The sequence below is a fragment of the Sturnira hondurensis genome, unplaced genomic scaffold (genome assembly GCF_014824575.4).
Source record: "Sturnira hondurensis isolate 20B ecotype Veracruz unplaced genomic scaffold, ASM1482457v3 Scaffold0008992, whole genome shotgun sequence".
NCBI classification, from domain to species: domain Eukaryota; kingdom Metazoa; phylum Chordata; class Mammalia; order Chiroptera; family Phyllostomidae; genus Sturnira; species Sturnira hondurensis.
Genome location: NW_028081623.1, coordinates 6,093,050 through 6,109,736, shown reverse-complemented (window position 1 = coordinate 6,109,736; position 16,687 = coordinate 6,093,050).

The following is a 16,687-nucleotide window of genomic DNA, read 5'->3' as shown; positions in this document are numbered from 1 at the left end:
ACTTTATTTATTTATTTATTCTGATATTTAGATAGAGGGAAGGGAGGGAGAAAAACAGTGAGAGAAACATCAATTTGTGGTTGCCTCTCACACATGCCCCTACTGTGGACCTGGCTCACAACCCAGGCATTTACTCTGACTGGGAATCCAACTGCAACCCTTTAGTTCACAGGCCGGCACTCAATCCACTAAGTTACATCAGCCAGGGTTCCTGGTTTATTCTCAATGGAAGAAGGGCTACAATTTATCAGACTTATGTGGGAGAGTAAAAATATTCTGGCTACAAATTTCCAGAACATTATCCTCTTTAGATATTTTGATTGGTACATAACTCCAGGGCATGGAGATTTCAGCCCTCTCTATGTATCTCATAATTTATGTAAAAGAAAGTTCACAAAACAATATATAATATATATTTCCTTAGACTTTTCCCCTGTGATAGACTTTCCAGAAAAGGAACTCTTTCAGACAACATATTTTGCCATGTATAATGTGCTCCCATGCATAATATGCAAGCATGTTTTTGGTCAAAAATTTCAGGAAAAAATCTTTCATTTTAACTTTTTAATTCAATTTGTTATTTATTTATGTTTAATAAACAAGACTGATTACTGTACTCCAGGGTATTAGCTTGCGTATGGATATCATTATTGCTTTCTGGAGTTATACTTTTAATGCATAAACATGACTAAAGGAATTAGAAACATACAGAAACTGAATTAGTACTACCCATGTATGTCATGCATCTTTATATTTCTTTCAAAAATTTGGGCAAAAAGTTTGCATTCTACATGGCAAAATGCAGTGTGTTCCCAAGGGAATGCTTTAGCCATGGCATGTGGAATGGCCATTCATTGACTGGACCAGGCTCTGCTGGAGGAGGAAACAGGTCTGACACAGCCCATATTTGCTCACAAATGCCACAGTGTGTTTTATAAACATAATAAACATTAAGGATATTTAAAGTGGTCTAATAGTGCAACTGAAATAATACAGATTATTTATTCAGACAGATACTGCCCCCCTCTAAGCATCAATTCTTTCTTCCATGAACAGGTTTATTTGCAGGGGTTTATGATGATCACATGGGCTTCTAAACACCTGGAGCATCTAGCACATATCTAGAAGCCATGATGGTAAAATGATGTGAATTCCATTTTGTTCATTGCCAATGCCTTTAGCCTGAGATTTTCACAATTACTGGGAATCTCTGGGAAATGAAATAATGTACCTTTCCTTCTCTTTGAAATTTTCAGGCCTTTCAAAGTATGTGGTCTCTAACTGAGTACCCTAGTCAATAGTAAATGATGTCAAACCAGGGGGTTCATTTGATAGCCATCATACTCCCTTTCTTTCCTCATTCTGAGGCATCAACATGAGAAGCACAGGAAGTGCTACAATGAGGCTGAGGCCTGGCCAGAGATGAGGCTTGGATTTAGGACTGAGGATGCTTTACACTGGGAAGGATGTGGTCACACTCATGGTAAGGGGTGTGTGTGTTTATTATCTTGGTTCCAATGACACTGTGGGCTTCCAGGGCTCATTATATTAGGTTATCATGTCTTCTGTGGAATTTACATTAGGGACCAGAGAGGAACAGACATAATTTTATGTTACTTGTTGTTGAAATTCATTGCCAATAACTGACCCAGTACAATGATTCCTATTTTGTTGTTGCTGTTGTTGTTGTGTGTTTAGGAAACATCTGGGTTTCAAAAGTCTGATATGATATTTGTCATTAACTTGCATGTATAAAATGTTATATCTGGATACACTAAGAGAAAATATATGCTTCCTTTATGCTATTGGCATGAAATTTTCCGTTGCTTTAGTTGTATAGATCAAATTTCAACTCTAAACAAAAGAATAGCATTTCTAGAAAAGCCAAATTATGAAAAAATAAAACATTAGCTCTGGCTGGTGTGGCTCAGTGGATTGAATTCCAGCCTGTGAACTACAGGGTCACCAGTATGATTCCCAGGCTATGTCACTTGCCTGGGTTGTGGGCCAGGTCTCCAGTAGAGGGTGTGTGAGAGGCAACTACACACTGACATTTCTCTTCCTCTCTTTCTCCCTCCCATTCCCTCTTTAAAAATAAATAAATAAAATATTTAAAGTATAAAACATTAGTTTTACAAAAACTTCTCGACCAGTATGAGAAATGGAGGAACAATCCACATTTGTGAAAAGCACTGTGAAGAGAAAATAAGTGTTTGTAGTCATAATGTTCTGTCTTCCCTGCCTGTGTGCCCCAAAACCAGACTGAGGAGGAGATAAGGACAGGAGGAGAAGAGAGCCTCTCAGAGTGTTACTAAGGGAAACAGGTGGCTCAGAGCCCCATGCCCAGACCAGTCATTTCTAAGGCTGCTAATTGGTCAACAGCATATGGAAGCTTTAAATATAACTATATGACACACAAAAAAGCAATCTTTCACACTATGTTTTTTTTTAGGTATAAGAAACTTTCAGAAATAGTCTTTTTCTTTTTATCGTTTTATCAAAATAAAACAGTTGATAAAGTGGATTTCAGTGAAACAGGTTGATTTCAGTGAAAGAGGTTGCCCAAGTCGCCAAAGTTGCTATGATCTGAAGTCACAATTTGACTTTTCCAGATGAGTGTTCTCTATTCTCTCTGTCCACCAAACCCTCAGGATTTATACAGGTCAGACAATTCCATGACCCCCCAACACACACACAGACCTTTGCTCTGGATGCATGCTGGCCGCAATGCCTGGGGAGTTCCCTTGCTTGTCACAAGGAGCTAAGTCCTGACCTCCTCATCAAAAGAAGATAGATGTTGCCATGTCACTCCCCCAGGGCTCTTTATTGAAAGTCTCTTCATAATCAGCACCCCCACAGATTCTCTAGATCTCTTGTAGCCAGGCTAGCAGTAGTGAATGACCACAGGTTGGAGTTCTCAATGGGTAACTCATGATGCAGAGCTGTTGTGTCTGGAGATACACTGATATTATTCAAATTAAGAAACTAAGGCCACATAGAGAACTCAGCTCATATCCAAAACTAGGCATCCCGGCATTGCTCTGTGCTCACCCTGCTTCAGAAAACAGGTCTAACAGAGAGGAAGGAAGTGAAGGATGTGAGATCCACTGAGCCTCCATATTTCTCCTGCTGCTTTCATGTACACTTTCCTTAAATGGGTGCCAATAGACTGAATCACAGAACACTGAACTGTTAACTGACATCCTGTGTGGGCACCTAGATATATTAGGGAAAGGTGAAAAGAAACACCCTCCATTACAAATTTCCTAACTGCACACATTAAGTCAATCAATGCTCTGTGTAGAGGTCTCTAAATTGCCCCACAAAATCGCTTATTTGCTTTTGAATTTTTATTATATGCCTGTGGCCTCCTTTATTAACCTGTTCTCTCCAAACTCAGGCACAGTCACCTCTAATCCACCCCAGGCCCTAATGCTCATATTCTCACCACAAAGGTTATTTCATTTCTGAGCAACTCTCAGGGTGTTACCCTTGAGGTCAAGAGTATACCCAGGAGAATTTCAAATTCCGGAAACAAAGTTGAACCAACTTTTCACATTAGTGTTTAATCCAGTCACCACAATTGGCTCAGAAGTCCCTCATACTCTTCTCCATCTACCTGTGGATGACATTTCTACACTCTCCAGCAGGGTGAGAGTAGGGGAGGGCAGCATCAAACGCAACAGGTAAGGAACATGTCTTTATGTTCCATCTTATTTTTTTTTTTGCTCAATCAACACTTCTTGTTGTGCCTATTTTCTTATAAAAAAACTAAAACCCAAAAGTCAGAAATAAAACTGATTGCATAATGAAATTATCTGTAGAGAATTCTTTGCAGATTGTCTCTAAGTGAACACCACCAGTATGATTTTAAGAAACTTAATGTGGCTCTGGGGATAGAAACACATGCTGAAGATGACATAAAACTCAACACTAAGCATATAATGAATGGTTAAATATTCTATTTTCCCATAACATCCTGTTCAAAAAGTTTTGTTTTACACATTCCTCTGGGACCAAAAATAAGGTTTTTTAACCAGACAGATCTGGGTACAGATCTCAGACTTGCTTTATTATCAAATCACTTAATTTATCAAAATGTTACATTTGTATCTATAAAATATCTATAAAACTGAGATAATAATAGTACTAGTTATTCTTCAATATCATTATAAGAATTAAATAACATGGAGTAAAAAAGTGCTTAATAAAGTGTGTAGTACATGAGAAACATTCAATAAACAATACCTGCTCTGGCTGGTGTAGCTCAGTGGATTGAACACTGGCCTGTGAATCAAAGGCTTGCCAGTTCGATTCCCATTCAGGGCACATGCCTGGGTTGCAGGCCAGGTACCCAGTAGGGGACACATGAGAGGCAACTACACATTGGTATTTCTCTCCCACTCTTTCTTCTTCCCTTCCCCTCCCTCTAAAAATAAATAAATAAATAATAAAGTAAAATATCACTTTAAAAAATAAAAAAATAAACAATACCTATTATCATAATATTCTTATCACATCATTAAAATACATTTTCTTATTTTTGTACAGAACTGAGCTGTTTGATAGAATGGCATTGGTCAATTCTATACATGTAGATTAATTTTTTTCTGTGTTTGAGCAAAAAAAGTCAAAGAAACCTTCTGAATGACAGACTACAAATTCTAATTCTAGAACTTTCAGAATTATAACTACAGATTTTTGGTAATTACTCTGTAGTTAATTTATTGGTTTAAAAATGTGACAGGATTACAGTAGAATAAAAACTGATCAACATGTGATTGAAGCAGTTAAATGTTTACTTGAAGGTGGCCAGAAAATAAATTAAGGAATTACAGAAAGAGATAGATCAGTTATAAATGTGGGGGTGTGGATTTTAGTTCATATAAAACTGGCAGACATTGCTCTAATCTCTGTCTTTACTAAGAGCTTGGATTATTTCACCACTTTATACTCTTCTGTTTTAAAGAACATTGAGAACACAGAATTGAAATGACCATAATACAGATTCATCTAGCTCTATAAGTATGTATAAAACAATAAAATCAAAGATCTTTTTATGTTATTTACTTTATTCCTTTTCAGTGTTGATAATTTACTTCATAAGTCAACAGATACCTATTAATCCATCATTTAACCCAAGAAAAGCAGCATTACAAATAATCTATATGCATGGCTTTATTAAGTTCATCAACCAGAAAAGTACAACATTTAATGGTAATCTCTCAACACTGTTTCATTTCCTGTTTTGTCACTGAAGGAACAGTGGCACATCACATTCTGTGATAGATGAGATCTTGTTGGGTTTGTGGACAGTGAAATTAAACAAACTAGATAAATATTCTTCTTTCTTCCCAATTTGTTATACTCTTTTGGGAGCAAACATAACCAATGTATGTGACTACTTGATTTCTTCTTTCTACTCCTCCACATAGACCCGCCACTATTTTTTACCTTCTCCCATGCCTTGTGAATTGGAGCCTCATGGACTGTGCTAGTGGTCTTCCTTTTCCTCTGGTTGTGATTTGGAAACAGTTAATACAAGCACCAGCGGGAGAATGGGAAGTGGGAAGAGAGTGAGGTCAGGATTTCCTTGGGGATGGCTTGTCAATATATAGTACTTTCTGCCCATAGCCAGGGGCTTATGTCCAAGAACCAAGAGGTGGAGGTGGAATTGGAAGAGGCCATTGTATCTTACACTAATTAACCCATGGGAGAAATTTGCTTCTTTTTCCCCAGAGCCTTAGATCCACAGGCTTGGATACTGTAAAGCACAAGATAGAAATTGTTTTGTCAGGTTAACAGTCAGGATTTCTTTGAAATTCAAATTCCATTAACCAAAATTTTGGGAAATCAGAGAACAAAGATGCTCATTTATGTAATCTGTAGGGGTCAGCCTCCTAGGGCCTGCAGCAGGGTAGAGAACCATGGAAAGTGGATCTTGTCGGGAAACAGAAGACGTTCAGCAGAGTCCACACTTTTTGCCCCTTAGCATTTACCCTTGTCCTTTGACTGGGTAAGAAATCCATAGCCCTAAAATAGAGGATGTACAGTGTCCTGGTTGAGAGTCTACCTTCTTCTCCCTCTCCAGGTGAAGACCGGATGAGGATGATTGTCTAGCAACCTTCCAAGAAAGGTAGAGGATCATGTTCTCAGGCCATGAAAGTGCCAAACAACCTACTGAAGGACACATGATCAGTGTGTGCAATTTCACTTGTGACAACCTCATTACTGCATCTGCATGTGGACAAAAAAGGAAGTGAAGAAAGCAAGAAAGTCATAGTAGAGTGTGAATAAGAAGACTGAGTTTTTTGCCACTATCTAATGCTTCCTATTTATTCTGTTGAGGTAATAAGAGACATATGAGCCCAAAGCATTAACATGGTCTCTGTCTAGGCAGGTGAGATCAGTGGGAATCAGGAGAGAAGTTTTATTTTGTAAAAGAAACAAAAGTGGCTTGAAAATAGGGGAGAATAAGGGGTCAAGACACAGCCCATTAGTGGACTTTTTAAACATCAAATTTCACATGTTGTCTCTAAGTGTTTAAGATTATGCAGAGATGTTTTCAATATTATGAAACAAGTAACTTCTGTTTAAAATAAATAATAAAAACTTTCTATTAAACAATTTAGGGGCTACCAAAATTACATAGAAAAAATATCCATGATCCCAAATTTCAGAGGTGACCACTCAAAGTTGTGCCCTTTCCTCTACCCCAGGCTGCCTGGCTGAACCCATCCTGAGGGCTGAAAATAAAGAGCACCCAACACAAAACAGATAACGTGGGTTTCCAAGTGGGCTTAACATTTTTAAAATTATGATCTTTACAAGATACTTTCTAGGTAAAAGACACCACTTTCCCCATAGTATTAGCATTTTTTAATGAAAACATTGACTTTGAAGATTTTCTTAGATTTTATTCAGCATTAATTAGATTATACAATGTTGCTTCCATTGAGCAGAGTGATTGCATATACCCCATGTCAGGTATGATAGAAAATAAGTGAGCCAAAGTTATCAGAATATTTTAGACATTCATCTATAAAAATCCCCCACCCATTAACTAATGTGGCACCTCAATAATGATCAAAATATTACTCTTGATTCAATAGACATTAATTGAGTACTGTACTCCATTTAGTACTGTATATTCTAGCAAAATGCCAATGTTTCTATGACTTAGCAATATGAATAACCATTGAGTTGGCAAATATTTACCTGGGACAGGACTGGTTTGCCTCTGGTGTTTGTGTGGACAAAGTGTCTGTGGTGCAGCTCCCCTTAGCCAAAAGGAGGTGAGGAGGAGCAAATACCTCCAAATATAGAATTCTTTTTCCCCAAATAGGGTTTTTTTTGCTTCATGCCTACAGCCACTCTCCTCCAAAGCTGAGTGCAAGTCAAAGCTGTTGAGGAATAATATTTGAAAACTTAGATTTAAATATATTTAGGGTACATACTCATGAGAATTCTTCATATGTAGCTAATCTTTTTAAACTGTGATAAACAGCCACACTATGACAGATGTGCTGCTAAAGCCTTGGACATGCAAAGATATGTGTAGTGTGGGTGTGATTTGTTATATGTATATATATGATAGTTGTTATTTTATTTTTATCAGCTCTCATTTACTGAGCTCTCACAAAGTGCCAAGCACTGGGCCATACCCTTGGTATGCATCATCTCAAGGACATTCACAATCCACAAGGGTAGCAGAGAATCTTTATCTTACAGGTGAGGAAATGGTCTAGAGAACCTAAGGCCTTGCACCACAGCTAATGTCTGAGCCCAAGTTGACCTATGTCTCTCTGATACAAGATGCCCAGGCCTTAACCACTTTGCTGCACCACATGTGCAGCCAGGTAATTGTTGAACTATTAAAGAATCACAAACTATAAGAACTATTTGAAAAGACAAATCTAAGAATCATTCATCCCTCAACATTTTGAACCAGAGCATATCTACTTTCATCTGTTTTCTATAAGATTGCATTTGAAGCCTAAAACATAGATTGTATTTGTTTTGTCATGGCCAAGCAATAACAACAACAAATTATGAACCATGAATTAAGGTAGATGTAACCAGAATTAGTGAGAGATTTATTTATTGTTATTATTTTTAAAGATTTTATTTATCTTTAGAGGGGAAGGGAAGGAGAGAAAGAGGGAAATATCAATGTATGATTGCCTCTCGTGAGTCCCCTGCTGGGGACTGGCCTGCAACCCAGGCATGTGCCCTGACTGGGAATTGAACCACGATCGTGTGGTTCGCAGGCCTACGCTCAATCCACTGAGCTACACCAGCCAGGGCAAGATTTACAGCCACGATGTGTATTTAAGATGGAGAGTGTCATGTCACTGATTAAGGGAAGCCTAGCATTAGAAAAGACTCTACAAAAACAACCTCCAGCCTGGACAGAGCACTTTCCTGTTATGTGCAATGCCTACCTCAGAGTAGTCAATTGCACATTTACTGCTTACAGAGATTGTAGAAAGTGTCACACCAGATACCACATTTTCCAGGCAGGCCATTTTTGACAGCTTTTTAGTACTTGAAGGTTGAGGTTGCTCTGGATAATGTGTACCATGGACACAAACTGAATTTAAAAAAAGGAAGGAAGAGAATCAGCCAAAAACTTAGAATTTTTAAAAAGATTTTGTTCATTTTTAGAGAGTGTGGAAGGGAGAGAGAAGAGAGGGAAAGAAATGTTTAAGTGCAAGAGACATATCCGTCAATTGCCTCTCACACACACCGAACTGGGGACCTGGCTCACAACCTAGGCATGTGTCCTGACTGGGAATTAAACCAGTGACCTTTAGCTATTTGCAGGCCAGCACTCAATCCACTGAACCACAGCAGCCAGGGAAGATTTTTTTCTAAAACAATTACAAAATTAGAGTATATCTGTCCAAATGAATTAGGAGAGAAAAACTACTTACAAGCACCAAGGACTACCAGAGTTAAGATTTAGACAGTGACAGCACGTCAGAGTGAATGGCATTCCCCTCCAGAGCAGCCTGGAACCACTGGGAATAGTTGCAGACCACTGTGGCTTGGCTGAGTCAACCAGGTCAAACTTCCCATTGGTGAGGTTGAAGAAGGTTCTCGTACCTTCTTCATTGTGAAGGAGTATCCTTTCCACCTGTTAGCAAATCCACTCTCTGTGAAGGCAATATCGCAAGGAACTTTCTCTACTTTAGATCAGACTACATAGCACAGATGGCTACCTTAGGATTCTGAGATGACTCATTTAGGTACAATAAAGATGCAATGATATGGCCCTTAAACATGACATAGTGTCAAATGGATAGATGACATTGAGACAGGCTGGTAAGCCAGGATGAACAGAATAGGGAAGCTGAGACATAGTTAAATAAGCACCTTGTAGCCACCTAGTAAATCCTGTCTTCTCTAGACTAGGGATAGTTCAGAGTAAATGTTTCGCACTTTCCCACCTTACCAGAGGATAAATAGCTTAAATCACCCTATCAGTGACATCTGTAGCAAAAACGCAATTAAGTGCCATGTGCCAACCACATTCAAGGACAGATGTGTGTAAGGAAATAAATCTCACTTTGGTACATCAGCATAAAGCTGATGAATTTTCTATTGAGGTCCTCCCCAAGACCTCCCATAAACTCCCAGCCTTTAAAACAATCTCAAAATAAAGGTCCCCTGTGCTCCCCCCTCCCTGCACCAGGAGCATGCCTGTCCTTTCCTTTTGCCTTCTTTTCCTCCCACAGACATGCTTCAATCCTGTACTCTAAGGGACACACCCCATCAGACTTGCAACTGGGGAGAAACACCAACAGCAGCTCATTCCAAGCTAACTCCCTGATCCTGTCCCCCATGCCAACACCCCTTTCTCTGGTACCTTAGGACTGAGACTTTCTCTGTCCAGTTGGAACTGTGAACCAATATCCCTATTGTCATGTTCACTAACCAATGAGAGCAGCTTCATTCTGACTAGTCAATACACTGCAGTTGGGACCAATCCAACAATGCAGATTTGTAGTCCTCATTTGTGTGAAGAAAGACCACATTGGAACTTCAGCCTAGGTAAGTCAGCTCCCTCTAGTTCCCCAGGTGTGATTTCTCTTTCCACCAAAGACTGTGGACTGTGGTTCCCTGGCTGGAGCTGACACACTAAAGATGTTTCACTAGAGCTGGTGTTTCTGCCTCAGCTGGCCATGAGGTGTTACCTGGCAACAATATGGAAAATATTCTATCATGAATTATTAGAATTTCTTATGATTTCATGACCTTGAACTCAATGTCTATCTTCTATGTTGTTTTGAAACAACAGTGGGGCAGGTCATAGTGCTTATAACAAACCTCTATATCAAGAGCACTTGGAGGAAGGCCTGGAATGTGGTGGGCATTTAGCAGATATTTATGGAACAACTTACCATGTGTGTGTTTTGGAAGATTCGCACAAGAATGTCAGTAAAACGGATTTACACAATGTGTGTTCTTTCAATAGAAGACTAAAAGTAACTGTTGGTGAACAGAATTCTCACATAGTTAAAATGGGAAGAAACATAGTTGGGAACCAGTGACTCTTGTGCAAATCCTCACTCATCAGACTGGGTTAAAAGAGGGGTTGACAGAGGAGCTGAGAGGAAGGCAGACTAGGTGGGCAGAGGGGATCTGATTCAGGTCTCTGGGCCCTGTGCTGCTCTGAACCTCCCTGTGCCTCCCAGGAAGCAGCAGCCTCTCCTGCTAGTGCCATGGCAGGGCTGGGCCAGGCACATTTTCCAGGGAAGTTGAGTGTGGCCCAGAAACTCCACCAACACTTCGCAACATGCTTGCTTTTCCCACAGGCTCCATGGCTGCCACATGTGTGGGGTCTTCTGGGAACTGCTGGCTCAGACCAGGTCTTCGTGGCTGCCAGCTGTGCAGACTTTCTTTCCTCGTGAGTGGGCCCAGTCATGGGGCTGAGCCTGGGGGTCCAGCTCTGGGCAGCCAACAGTATAATCTAGTGAAGACTGTGCTGAGGGGGGATGGCCTTTCTGAAGAAGCAGCTGCCAGAAGGGGCACTTTGGAGGGTTTGAAGGGAGACCTTCTAATTCTGTGAGGATGAATTGCTTTGGTAAAGACAGAACGGCAGTTTCAGTCCAAGCACTGCCACTGGAGGAAAGTCACTGTAGATGGGAATGCTAATGCTTACTCTAGATTTGTCACCCACCGTGTGCCAGGGATTGTGCAAAGCTGTTTGTTTTTAAAATAAATACCTTCTAAGTCAGTCTTAAATACAAGAAATCTTATAACAATTTAATCCTTATATAATATTGGGTTGGCTGAAAAGTCTGTTTAATGTTTTCCATAAACTAAAAGATATATTTTCACCAATAACGTTATTGATTTGGATATTTTGAGTATTCTGCTATCTCGTGCATGGCATAACATTGATTGTTCCCAGTTAATGTTTTGAAGTGATCACTATCAACTTTAACTGGTACCATGGGGCATCACACAGAGAGAAATCTCCACCACCAAATTTCACAAACCACCTTTGACACATTTGAGCAGTCACAGCACATCCTCTACACACTGCATAAATCTTTTCTTGCATTTCAGTTGTGCTTTTACCTTTTTGAAATAATAATGCATAATATGCTGAAAATGTTGTCTATTGTCCTCCATCTTTAATATTAAAACAGCTACACAAAAATTCACCAGTTTTGATAAGTTTTTTTTAATGCACTCAGTATGCCAGCTGTCACAATACAATCTAACAAGTTGTTTTGAATGAAGTTAAAGAAACCTAAGTGTTACTAGAGCCATCTCACAGAAAAAAACAAATGAACTTGTTGGCCAACCCAATATTCAAAAGTTATAATCAACTACATTTGACAGATGAGATAATCTTAATCTTAAAAGTTACATCTGCTCAGGGTCACATAAGAGGCAAGTAATGAATTCAAACCAAGGTGTAACAAATTCCAAACCCAGTCAATATATATGGAATTTCTTCTTAAACTATGAAGTGTAATGGACCATGAAGAAAATTCCAGAAAGATTGAAGAAACTCAGAATAATTCTCACATGCCAGTAAGCAATGAGCATTTATTCACTTAATAAGGTGAACCTCAAAAAGTAGTAGAAAATTCTTCTAGCACTTTTAATAGTTGATTGCCTTCTGTAAAATACTTATTTTTAAAGGTCACAAACAGAAATCACTGATCCATTAGGCGATAACAAACACCCTTTAGTGAACATCAAACATTGTACATATTTCTTTCTTGCTTGCTAGCATAAGGTAGTTGTTACTCACCCACATTTTGCAGGTGAAATAGAGGCTTAAGTAGGTTAAGTGACTTACTGAGGTTGCCTAGCTAGTAAAGACTGCACCAAGAATGCAAACCAAGCTGACAGTCTCCTGAACCTGTGCCCCAAGTAATCTGTTTGGCGGTTTGTGATTCAGAGATTAATTTGTGTACTCATTGGTTTGTTGCTTTTCAATGTAAAATGTGATGTTGTTATACTTCTTGTTTGTTTTCAATTCCATTCTTCCTGTTTAAAAGGTGCAGTATTTTGATTGCACACAGTTACTTACATGAACTTCTGGCATCCCCTCCTGGCCACTGGAGGTGTTATACATGTTATATTCCTCAGTATTGGAGCCCCTGTAAGTGGCATGTACAGCAATGACTCAGCAAAATGAGTGAAAGTGCTGTGAAATGCAAGTCAGGAATCTCGTTTTACCAACTGTACTCCTCTCGTGCTTGTTAGTGGTAGGTAAGAAACTCTTCCTTGCAAGGCCCCTGTTGCACCTGCTTCAAGTGAAAGGATTGGGTGATATTTTTGGCCCATTCTGGTTCTAATAATTTGTGATTCTAAATTAAACTGATATTCTAGATAGTGAAATAACAGGTGTAGCAGAATAAAAATGGAAGCTATCATTTTAATTTTGATCCAACAATAATGCAGTTTGCTTGCATCCTCTTCACTTGATACTGCTCTAGAAAATTCTGTTCTAGTGTGGTTCCTTGACAAAAAAACTTAAATTCCTAAGAGACTTATGACACTTAGGGATTAATGTGTTCACCTAGTCTGCAGGTCTGTTACCCAGCTTAAGCACTACATGAGGCTCTTACTCCTAAGAAGGAAGTGAACACAGCCTTGGAGGGAGCCCATGTGAACATGCATGCACACACATGTGCCTTGTATACAAGTACTGCAGATCCCACAGGCTGTTCATTCTTAAGGTAACTGGTTCTGTTCCTGTCTAGAAATTAAAGAAACCACCTTTACTAAATCAAAATATGTATACAAAGTAGAATTCTCTTGGGAATATTTGGAATTTGTCATTCATCTGCACCACCACATTATGCTTCAGATTTATTTTTAATAACTTTAGAATGTTTCCACGTGTCATAGTTTTTAGAAATCAAAAGGGTCATCAACACCATTCTAAATATGCCTGTCTCTGGAGGTTGTTTATAGTTTGGAAAACATCTCAGCTAAAACTAGATTCTCATGCCTCCTTCCATTCTCACATCACAGAGCCCCCTGGGGCTTGTGTGGATGCCTGAGCTCAGTGCTCTTAAATGCAGTGGCACCCTCATCACAGCCTTGCTTGCAGAAGAACACTGCCTGGAGGGGGCAGGCCACCCAAGACCAGCGCAAATGGCCAGAGCCAGTTAGAACCAGTTGGCAGCCAGTCTATGTGGATTTTCCCTGAAGAAGAAAATGTTGCATTTTCCACAGCCACTGAAAACAATAAATAAATTTCCCTGGGTATCTTCATCTCAATTGACTAGTTGAAATGACTGACATTAAAAATTATAAAAAATTAAGTATGGAAGCTTAAATTAGCATTTCAACAAGTTATCCTGAATTTAATACTCTCTGAATGTCTCCATGGTATATATTTCATTTGTTTTGTGCTTAGTTTTTACCCTTAGTTCTGGTATTTTTTCTGTCATATTTCTCAGTGATGCTAATTAACACCATCATTAACCTGTGCCAAGCATGTTGTATACTTTTATATATTTATTTGTTATCTTTTCCCCATTCACTCCCCATTCCACTGCCCTCATGGATGCTCAGTCTGTGTTTGATGTATGCCCTTTGGGCCTGCATATCTGTGGAAACTATATTGTTTGTGACTAATGTGTTTTTACATTTATATAAATAGATACCATCCTTGCCTATCCATTTCTGTACACCTTCTTCATTCCTCCTGTCTCTGTTCATTGTTCCACCCGCACTCACTGTGTTTTTTCACCCCTTTCCCAGTGAGGACACTTCAGCTGCTTCCTGGGCCTGGTTGTCACCAACAGGGCTGTGATGAACAGGTCCCTCATGCCCAGTGAGCATTTAATCCCCAGGCTTGCCAGTCACATGAAATACACAGACATGTTTTCACTAAATCCTGCCAGGGCAATGTTACCCAACATCAAATATTTAGTGGCCTGGTGGCCTTGAGCAGTATCTCATTGTTCTATGAGATTATCCGCACTGATCTGATTACTAGGAAGCTGAGGGTCTCTTTACACCTGGGACCCATTAACACGTCTCCTTCAGAGACTTGCTTCTTCATGCCCTTTAGGTGAGGCAAAAAGGAGACTGAAAAGCAGAGGGTTAAAGCATACCTGAGAACCAGGCTGCCCAGGGAGCGCCTGGCCCTGCCGTTGACAGGCAGTGCACACTAACGGACGTACAACAAATGTCAGTCATTACATGAACTATTAACAGTAATTTGTTAACAGTGTGGATATAAAGATAAAATAATATACACAATTACATTATTTAAATTATATTAAGGTTGTAGAAATTATTACTGTTATTAATATCTTATTGACATTCATGTATCTCTTATGTCTTCTAGACACTCATCCTCTGTGAATATGTCCATTATGCAAATATCCTCAGCAAATCTATCAAAGATCTCCTAACTTTGTCTAAAGTAACATACTAGAGTCAAACTTTTTGCTGTATATTTTGCATACTTTGGAGACTTGTTTAAGACTTTTCTTACTTCAGTGTCACAAAAGTAGTCTATATTTTCTTCTTTTATTTAATTTCAGATTTCAGTCCATTTTGATCCTAGAATTGGGATTTCCAGACTTTCCTGAACTAGTTGGTCAGAGTCTCTTGTTCATTTGCTTCACACACTTGTGTTGAGGTCCCTGGAGTAGATTCAAGACACAGAAAAAGGTGGATAGAGAGTTTAACAGTTGATGGGGAAAGGGAGGGCTAAATGATACCATGATTACACTAAATGAATTAAGAGAGCTGAATAGATGCAGGCAGAGGATTGAATTGGTAGAGAAGGCTTAGTTGGGAGGGTGGGGCCTGAGCTGTGCCCTGAGGAAGGGGGAGATGCAGAAGCAAACAGGGAAGGGGGGAGCTCCTGGAGAAGGAGGCTGTAACGGGGCCAGCAGAGGGTAGAGGGGCGGTGGGAGGGCAGGATGGAACAGTGAGGAGACTGGGAGACTCCTCTGAAGGATGTAGAAGACAAGCGTTAGTGAAAGCATGGAGGGTTTTGAAAGCCAAGCAGAGGCACAGGGATTTGCTATGAAATGAAATAGATATTCATCATCAGTGTATGTGAGGGGAGAACAAGTGAGGGTGGTAACATTTTGACATCAGTGTATGGCAGAAGGTTAAGGAGAGCAGGCAAGCTGGAGAAAAGTGGGAGATCAGGGAGACAAGAAGTATCACCTGGTCTCCCTTGGCAGGATGAGGGCCTTTCCTAGATAAGGTGGCAGGGATTAAAGTGCAAGGTCTCATGACATTGTGAGGGAGGAAATCAAGGCAGGTGTTTGTTATATGGAAAATGAAGCACGGCATGGGCTCCCATCTCTCAGGTGCTCTGAAGAAGGAGAACAGTCCATGGCGTGCTGCAGGGGGCTTTTGAGAGACATTCCGTGAATGCAAGGTCTTAGTAAATGTGGCCCAATGCATAGCAACTGACTTAGCAAGAGCCTGATAAATGTTTAATGAATAAGGGAACTTGTGAGCTTGGAGCACTTATTGAACACTCCAGAGGAAACATTCTCTGGACAGCCGAAGTACAAACTATGGATGGAGATTGATATTGTGCCCCCTCATGCCCCACTCCAGCACCCACTGGGAAAAGCAAAATAATAATAATAATAATAATAATAATTAAGAACAGTGACATTAAAGGAACAATCAGAAGGGTAGGAAAACAAGGAAAATTAATACCTTGAAATCTTAGAATTTCAAGAAACTTGGCAGCATCACCAAAGGCCACAGAAATCACTTTGTTGTCACTGGTAGGGTTTTGGAGAGCAGAGCATGAAGACACTGAGTTGAATATGTGTTGACAGGGGAAGGGTGGAAGGGCATCAGCCACGTGGCATTAGAATGCATCTGGAATGTTTGTCCAGAGCTAACTCCAGGGGAGGGAATAAGCCCACCACTCTGACCCAGCATAAAGAGACAGGCTGAGTGCTGGACATCAGCTCATAGGAGACTGGGGATTAACTGGATTTTTGAAAACCAAGAGAAAGTTTAGATATCCTTTGAAAGAACTTCAAGAACATCCTCTCAATTTTCAGACTTAAGGATTGTGTGTCAATTACTTTTTAAAGTAAAAAAGCCAACAAGAGCTACCATTAAGCAATTTTAGGAACGATAACTAATGAGTCACAAGCTTTTTGATGGCCTATCCAGCTTATTTCAGCACTATTTATTTGGCTTTTATGAGCAATTT